Source organism: Triticum dicoccoides, chromosome 1B, assembly GCF_002162155.2.
Source record: "Triticum dicoccoides isolate Atlit2015 ecotype Zavitan chromosome 1B, WEW_v2.0, whole genome shotgun sequence".
NCBI classification, from domain to species: domain Eukaryota; kingdom Viridiplantae; phylum Streptophyta; class Magnoliopsida; order Poales; family Poaceae; genus Triticum; species Triticum dicoccoides.
Genome location: NC_041381.1, coordinates 358592608 through 358600860, shown reverse-complemented (window position 1 = coordinate 358600860; position 8253 = coordinate 358592608).

Sequence of the window (8253 nt, the reverse complement as noted above, 5' to 3'; positions counted from 1 at the left end):
CAATAATTACCTTTCTTTTGTCTCTATCTTTGGACTGAATCAGAATCAGAAGAAAAGCAAGGCTATCCTTCGTTGCACACCTAATGGAAAGCACTGGCTAGATTTCTGATGAAGGAAGCCGTCAACTAACCGGAATACTACAGCAGAGGACAAAACTAGGGACTTCGAAAACGAGGATAGTTTGCCAGGTAGGGATACCGTTGTTCGAACTGAAAAAAGATACCTTTCCCCAGAGAGATAGGATTTGAAAACAAACCATTCATGAAACTCATGCAGGAGCATGCGGTGGTCACATTAATGGACATGCGCTAGCTAAGAGAACTTCTTAAGTTAGGGTACTATTCTATTGGCTGGCTTACTATGGGGAAGGGGAGAAGGCAAGCCGCGTATGGATTGATCCCTAATTTAGTTCTTTTTTCGTGGTTTTCTTTCCATCTCACAACTTCCATTTCTTGAGCCGACCTTGCCCGCTGGAGGTATGATTCTGATCTTTGAATCGAATTGGATTTTTTGTCTTAAAGTGAGGGCGATGAGTGGGGAAGGAAGCTGACGATTTTATTAGTGTGTAAGGTGGCCCCGAGAGCTGAACCAAAGCCGGCCGTTTCGAGACCAGGGAGCTTTAACAGTTTCTACTTAAACTATGTGTTCAGCTATGTGTTCAGATTATGCTATTTTATTAGTCGCTTTCGGTCTCGATTCGCCCTTACCTCGGAGGGATCAACTACTTCGCATAGGCAAAAGATTGAAAAAGTTTGTATCTGTCTACATGTGCCTCCGTCTATGTTACCCCTTCCCCGGAAAGGAGACTGTACGTTTAGTAAAAAACGAGAATAAAAAATCAAAAAGAAAGAAGAGAAAGAACTGGGAGTTGGCGCCTACATAACAGGTAGCTTGCTTACCAAGCCATCCTGGCAAGCTCCTACAGTTCTCTTATTACTCTTGACTTGACTTATTAATAAGAAAACTACTCACTAACAAAATGGAAGACGATCTAGAATCTACCCAAGAAGATAGAGAGTCCAACATATGAGAAAAGGTCACAAATGGAGTTGAACCAAGTAACATTGCAAAGGCATAATGATAGTAGGGTCGGGATATCCCCGCCCTCCGAACCGGACGTGAGGGTCTCCCCTCATCCGGCTCTCCGCAGGGGAATCTCCACTCACTGCTTCCCCTAATATCCTCCCTTTACCACATCATGGGGGTTTACAGGAGATCCCAGAGACTCGCTCGGAAAGGCTGCTATACCAAACATTATTACTTAACTACAAAGAAAGAAAAGACTATAGTAGTCACTAGACTGACTATAGTAGTCCGTCCGGCTGCTCTTGCTTAAATCATTACTCTTCATTCTCCCGTGCTCTAGCAATTGCGCTCCCTAGACCACTACCATTTAGTTAGGTAGGGACAATCAATCCATAGTTACGGGAATAATGGAATGCATGGGGATAAAAAAAATAGAAAAATGCGGATTTTCTATGAAATCCTTTCTTTCCATAGATGTATCTGGTCTGAGACGGTACAGTACTCTACGAGAGGAATGCAATGGGATGGATGGTAGAGGGTTGCCTGCGCCCAAAAGCGATGATTCACTTGTCCCCTTGTCTATAGGGACCTTGTGGCATACAACCGCCACGACTCCTGCGTTATAGCCGCCCCTTTCTCTCTTTCTTTTGACTGCCTCATGGACGGACGAAAGAAGGGAAGTTACAGAAGGGGGCAGTGAAGGCTCGCCAAGTAGACAGCAAGCCCCCAACTCAGCAGTCCTGTGTTGTCGTAGCGTGCCCTACTTCAATAAGGTATTACCTCGCCGATTTTAAAGGGGATGGGATTGGATTCATTCACTTGCATTCCTGCTAGCACTACAAAAAGCTCCGGTCTTAACGCCCCTACGGAAGCTGTGCAGCCTTTCCTCGGGTTCGTAGAGTCGGGTTTCCCGTTTACCCACAACGGAGGAGCCGCCCCCACCAACCAAAGCAGGTAGGCGGCCACGGTTCATAACGCACTCTTCGCACAACAGATCCACTTTGAAGTTGACTTATTTGCTCGGCCAATCGTCGGAATGTGTACGAGATACCATAAGGGCCCAATATCTCAATAGCACCCTTGTCTAAAGCTTCGAATGAGACTGAATATTTGAAACGCAGGAACGATCTGACTAGAAAGTCATTCAAAACTTGATCGAAGAACCAGCGTTTATTGAAGAAGCTATAGAGTCGATTACAAAAAGTACTAGTTTGAAAGGCTCGTTGGAATTGATCCGCTACGATATTTACATTAGACGCTAGAGAAGCACCTGAAGTACTAAACAGAATAGGTATTAGTTTTGTAATGGTTGGGGCAGCAAACTCAGATTCGGCAAGAATCTCATTTTTTGGTAGTACGAAGGGGGAATTGGCCCAAAAATTGGATAGGGGTAAAGACGCAGCCGGGTGCCGGCGGCTTATTCAAGTGCCCCCCGAACTGCGCGAAATGGTCGCCTATTACACTGCTCACAAATTCTACCTGGGGTGGGGCTACCTATTATTCGTAGGTGGTACATACGGCGCACGCAGGGCCTTGGTTTGCTGCGTGGACTGTCTATGCATTTCCTACAGAGTGTAATGGAACCCAGCTCAGCTCCGCCGGGCCAAAAGAAAAGAACAGAACAGCCGGAGGCGAAGAGTAGAGTATAGCCAAGGGGCTTTCGTCGTCCGTAAAGGACCTAACGGAAGACCGTGCTCCGAAGTGTGCACTTCGAGTTTTGTTTTAAGAACACTTGGCCTTACCCCTTCATTTTGAGCCATGTCTAGGTAGAATCAGCAAGATTGAACTAAGGCCCGCCCGGGCACCGCCGGGGGACAACCAGACCAACCAGTAGGCTTTCTTTCCGAAGTTTCCTCCCGGGGCCCTTAAATCATTGAATTCATAGGCATAGGGGCGTCCCAGGCAGTGGTTCATTCAATGAGAAAGAAAGACAGGAGGGCGGGATTCGTCGTGTTGGGCTAATTCATTCTGGAAAGAAAGGGGGAAGGGAGTCACCTGAGCTATGCGAAGGGAAGGAAGTCGTGCGCTGAGCCGGAGGTCACTTTTCCCGATCCATCCCGAAGGGTTTTTTCCCTCTCTCGCCCCATCATCGTACCCAGTCCTGCTATCGGCTCAGCCCTATCTATTCATCTCTTTTTTTTACATGGAGATTTTTTGGATCTCTCTTGTTCATAGATCTTGAAAGCGGATCAATAGAAATTTCTCAAAGGATCTATCTATAGAAAGATCTAGATCTCTATCATCATCTATCTCTATATCTAGACATGGAAGAACCCTCGAAGCCTATCCCCAACGACGATGCCCCCTGGGCGAAAGGAAAGGGGCCGCCATTCTCTTTCTTTCCTCAATCGTTCCGATATTTCTCTCATTCCCTTTTGTTTGTTTTTTCGGGTTGGTTCGTTTCCTCCTCCTATCTACGCAATTCTCTGTCTTCGTTCGTGATCATCTTAGGCGAAAGGATAGGTATAAATTTTGTGGAGGGGCGGCTGTGAAAGGGCGATTCCCCCTTTTCCATTGAAGTAGGGAAGGGGGTGATTGATCTTTTTTGAATCAGGCCTTACTGACCAAGTGGTGGTATAAGCTTCATTGCAGATGAAAAGAAGTCCTTGTGAGCAAAGCTACAAAAGGAAGTTCAAGCTCAAGAAATCCTCTCAATAGGGATTGGGCAAGCAAGCTGTTTGTTTATTTGATCTTACCCGGTTGTGAGACGGGACGTGAAGTCAACCAAGTACATGTGTGTTCATAGTGTCCCCGGCACCTTCCTCCTAGCTGAGTATGGATGCTGAAGTTAGCTGGAGTGTGGGGCGAGTGCGTGGTAGATGGAACTCCTATTTACCGCATTTCTTCTTGCACTTCCAACTTGAAGAGGAAGAAGCATCTCTCTTTGCATCTTCAATAGATAGGAAAAGGATCTTGACCTGAAGCCTTCGACCAAAGAAAGGGAGACTTGGTGAAGTCAGAGGTGGTTTTCCTTCCCTAGATTCATGGAAGGACTTTTTGAAGTTTGAGTGAGGAAGGAAAGCGGGAAAGGTCCGATACAAAGGAAAGGGTTGCGAGGCTTAACGATTTAGAATATAGCTGTTGAGGTGGCACCTGTTCCCCCGGGGTAGGGGTATATGCCCATAGCTTTCTTCTGTCACTTCTTTCAGATCAATGAAGTGGAAAAGTAATAGAGTAAGGGACCCTTGTTTACAAAGAAAGCTGTCACTCCAAGAACTCGAAGTCAAGCATCTTCGGGAATATCCAGATTAGTCTTCAACTAGAGAAAGGATAGGAATCTCCTTTGCTGAGTTTTCTTCTCCAGCGGATGTAGCGGTAAAAGATTCTATTCTTTCCGCGGTCTAGTTACATCTTTCCTCTCCCTATCTAAAGAGCTCTATTAACATAGACCCTCTCCTGACTCTCTATCATTTTAAGAAAGCAGCAAATCCTTCTCTCTATTCTACTATCCGATCTCCTCTGTTGAAAATCGATTTGAAATATGGTCATATCTTCGTTATCCCAATAGTAAACCTTCTTACTTCTCTTCGCATCTCGAAAGACGCAAAAGATCTATTATTAGCTTATTTATAAGCTGTCGAAGGTCCTTAAAAGCCTTGATTTGTGGCTTACGGCTTACTTGCCTTTTTCCTTAAAGCCTATATAGACAGACATAGACCGAGGGCATTCTGGGCATCCATGCTCCTGGCAATGGCAAGATCCGAGATGTCAGTTGCTTGTCTTCAAGCCTCAACCTTATTCTGACTCCTACTAGGGCAATCAGGTTTAAGTTAAGCCCGAAACAGCTTAGTTTTCCACTTCTCTTCCGACACAAACTTCTTTGCCAAGCCTTCCCCATCAACTGGAAATCCAGTAAGAAAGGCAAGGGGCGCAACGGAAAGGCAATCTCAAATCATAATGGGAGTTTTATTTAGGTTTATTTAGATAGATTCGCCTTTGGGGTTGTTACAGAATCGGTTCTTCAAGAAGGAGCTCTTAGTACGGTGGATGCATCGAATGCAAGCTGTAAGGAAGAATAATTCTCTTAGCAGACAAGAATGAAATTCAATTAGTCCCACACTTCCCGCAGGAATCGAAGAGTACGCAAGCACATTCATTTAATGGGAAAGCTTACCTTGGCTAGGCCCCTATGAAGAAAGATGCCAATTCCCAAAAGCAGTAACAATAGCAATAGCAGTAGGAGTAGCATTAGGAATTAAGACCGTCAGGCCTCATTCATCAAAGTAGCAGTCCTTAGAGGTTGAAAAAGAGCCCAGATTCCCCGCAACAAGCTTGGAAAGGAAGAAGACACGAAGGGAGGAGTTCCGCCTGGCCTTTGCTCCTCTTTGATAGAAGTAGCTCTTTTGTTTGCCAGAATGGCTTGTTAGCAAGAAAATGTCTTCTTAGGAAGTGAAGAAGAATACGCCTGCTTGAGAATGCCCTCTTGTTGTTCTCGAAAGATGGAGGGGGCAGATTTCACTAAGGAAAGGAACTGAACTAATGGACGAGGAGGAAGAGAATATAGAAAAATTGCCGACATTCAAGCATACTATAGATGTTCCAGAACTGCTAAAGGGAAGTTCTAGTAGAAAGGACAACTAAGCGAAATGCCTTCTTAGAAAGGCAGAGTGACAGGTAATGCCCTATTTCCTAACAGTGAAATCTAAGATCAGACAAGAAAGAAGCTAAAGGCTAGGCAAAGAAGACGAGGGAGAAATCGTAGGTGAAAACGTTGGGTTACCAACTCGGGTGGGTTCTCACACCAAAGTTCCTTTGTTTCGGGCAAGCCCAATTACAAACAAAAGAGAAGGTCGGTCCCGTACTCAAACCAAATCAGAAGGGCGGTACTCACTCGGATGGAAGAATCCTAGGTCGGTCCCATACCCGAAGAAAGGCTAGACCGAAGGTCCCGTCCCACGGGTTAGGTGCTTAGCTGAAGGTGGAAGGCGAAGCCAAGGCAAGAGCAAGGGTTGAAAGACAATATAGAAGAATTCCATCTCCCCTATTTGTTCCATTCTCAATATTTGGTCAAGTTGAGATGAACTACGGGAATCTATATATGGACTTCAAGGTCAATCAACCCATGCAAGGAAACTCGACGGAATTTGTTTTTTGATGGATTCAAGCAAAGAATGAGAAGTATGGCTTGGCTAGGGAGGCAATAGTAGCGGCGGAAGTCGAGCTTTGAGATGAGAAGAGGGCTGAGTCGTCTAGCTTTTATTCAAAAATCACGTATCACCGATCAGCCTATTCGAGAGGAGCTGCTTGCCTTGCCCACTTCAATAAGGAAGACTCCATCCATCTAACCCATATCCATTGGAACCAGAAGCGAGTGGTAAAGTCACCATTTGGCTAAATAACGATTTGTATGCGTGGCGCAACACACACCTCTGCAAAAGAAGAGAAAGAACGGAAAGAAGCAGGCCCACAAGACGACAAGTGGATTGAATATCCTTTGCTTTCGTCACCGGTGCTATTGTATCCGCATTTAGAAGAAAGAGCTCCGGGACTGAATTGCTTTGAGTGGGGCTTGCCCATTAATTAGATCACCTGAGTAAGCCAAGAAAGACGAAAGCGATGGATGTATGTGACAAAGAGAACTTATGAACATGAAAGCTAGCATGTTCCCTAAATATTTTAGGAAGCGAAGAAGACAGAAAAAAGTTCGGTAATCTTCTCCCTTTGGTAGGCATTTACCCAAGGCACTGATATTATGAGTCTCTCGATTATACGTGAAATAGGGAGTTCAAGGTCTTATTCGTCTTTCTTGGCCTATGTGAATATGAGCCAATTCTGGAAAGTGAATAATTCACTATTGAAAGTGCAAGTCGACGTTCCTGATATGAAAGTGAAAGTGGAGTGAAATCTGGATATGGAGGTTCAAGTCCAGTTCCAATCTGGATATCAAAGTGTTGTTCAATCGTTGAAGGTGATCTCTCTTTTGTTGTTCTCTTTTAGTCCGCTTTTCTTTTTTCTTTCTTTGGATTCGGGTTCTTAAGACAGGACTGGAAATCGGGTTTTCTGAATATCTCTCTTTCGGAGAAGTAAGTTTGTTCGAGATCGAAAGAGTGCCCTCGAGAGACTAGACTGATAGTAAAAGTAGTGCGCCTTCAGTTGAGGAGAACTGTTCACAAGCAGTGGTTATGAGCTCTTTCTTGTGGAGGTTCAGAATAGGTAATTCCTTCACTTCAGTTGCACTAGTGGATTGAATAACCTTTTCTTTAGTTCTAACAAAGTGCATGTGTTGTTGGTTAATAAAAACACGAGTTTCGATAGGCTGGAGGAAAGATACTATAAGTAGGACAAAGAAAGACCCTATAAGAGACCGGAACTCAATATGATTCAACCAATCCAAATTGCTTTGCTAAAGATACCCGTTCCGCTGTTCCTTTACCGGCAACAACTATTGAATAACAACCTTCGCTTTGCTTTCGCATTGGATCTCGGCATTAGCAAATCTAAAAATAGAGTAGATCCCGGGGCGTACCTAATGGTTTCATTGATTTGAATGGATTGATCCGTTGTACCATTGTAGGAATCCTCATCCGATGTACGAATCCCCTGGAGGAAGTGGGGAAACAAATCCAATTATTTGATTTTGATAGGAGCAGTGCCGGTATTGAGGGTTTCTCTATCTCTTCACTCATGAAGTTAATACAAGTGAGGATTGATTTCAGTTATTCATATAAGAAATAAGAGGAATAAATAATCTCGGGGAAGACAGGCTTTCTCGCTCTCGGCACATCTTCGCTAGGGATTCTTCTCTACCTTCTTGAGTTGAGATGCCATCAACTCTTTCCTGGGGAATCAGGTCAATACAATACTCTTGGAAAAGCAAGCTATAGCAGATCCTTGAGTATAGAGAAAAAGGAATGGAGTTTCATTAGCTCTCTGCGCACATCCAGTATAATACCTTTGCGAGCCCCTACGGAAATGGGTGCCATGTTCTCTTTACAATGGGGGTGATCCTGGTTGACAATCCCCAATCCGTTGCTTGTTCGTTACGAACAAAAGAAGCCGATACCAGTTCTGGTGTTTATCCAGCGGAGGCTCGTATCTCTTCCATGTGAGACCAGCGACCTCAGATCATCCCGGACTTATGTGCTGGAATAGCTTCGTTATGAGTTGAAGCAGCCTCAGCTACTATTCCTACTAAGGAGGAGTCGCCTTTTTCAATTCCCTCCCTTTTGCAATCCCATGTTGATGTAAGGAAGCTGCTTTAGAGTATTGGCAAAAAAAACATTACAT